This window comes from Grammomys surdaster, unplaced genomic scaffold, assembly GCF_004785775.1.
Source record: "Grammomys surdaster isolate TR1022 unplaced genomic scaffold, NIH_TR_1.0 123009, whole genome shotgun sequence".
NCBI lineage: Eukaryota > Metazoa > Chordata > Mammalia > Rodentia > Muridae > Grammomys > Grammomys surdaster.
In genome coordinates this window covers 157832-158918 of record NW_021618369.1, presented here as the reverse complement: position 1 = coordinate 158918, position 1087 = coordinate 157832, and positions in this window count along the sequence as shown.

Sequence of the window (1087 nt, the reverse complement as noted above, 5' to 3'; positions counted from 1 at the left end):
AAGCCAGGATGTGGGGAAGGGAATGACACTGGAGTGTGGGTGATCAGGAGGAATACATATATCATCAGAATCGGGTATCGGCTGGGTGAAGATTCAGGGGACAAGTCACTATGACTCTGCCTATGACTTACTTGTCCTTATCTAAGCTGGTATTGTCTGCCTAGGCTACCTATTTACAAGGTCTATGACTACTCAGGCTTGTAAATTTCCACAAAAGCTGCCTGTTTACATTAGCTTATAGCCATCTGTTTCGATGTTTTTCCCCTGAGACCCAAGACTTGGTGTTAGTATTCATGTATGACAGGACTATTGCTGATTTTAGGCCTATGGCTGATTTTAGGCCTTCAGTGGGTAAACAGGGCTGCCCTTGACATCTCCTCCCTTCTCTAAGTATAGAAGGGCTGTGGCAATTCTAAACTTGCGAAGGCGAGGATAGAGGCCTGACTTCCAGTATTTGAAGGGGACCTTGTAATGGCTCCAGTCCCTCTGTCATTGTCCAGTGAGGCATGAGGGCCATACCCATCCTGATGTCTTTTTTCTGGGGAGGGGATACTTTTGACATCAACCTCTGTGCCCATCAAGCTTGTCCCTCAGGGAACCCAGATAGATATTTTTATCTTTTATTTATATTCCCTTGAAATGCTTAGCCTCGCAGCCTAAGCAAGAATTCAGATCGCCTGACAGAGGGGGTTCTGGGTGGCCCCTCTCTGCTAGGTCTAGGGGCAGAAGTCCCCCCTTTTAGGTTGGGTGGAGATGGGTTTGGGAAATACCCTGTATAAAGTAACAACCTCATCTTGAGTCTCATGGTCCTCCATAGCTAACTAATGATAATGTATCTGAGTAGGTTTTGCTACCAAATTATTTATCTCTTGTATCACAGAGTTAGTCCCCCTATTTGAGAGCCAGGGACCAGCAGAAAAAAGCAGAAAGAACCACAAAAATGGTCCCAAGATGGGAGGAAATACGGTTGACAACCTTGGAGAGGCTGAAAACCAATTCTTGTACCAGCCTTCATCTGTCTCTTTCTCTCTCTGATTTTTCTTAGGGCCTTCACTACCTGTTTCATGCTCTCTTTAACCCTCCTTGA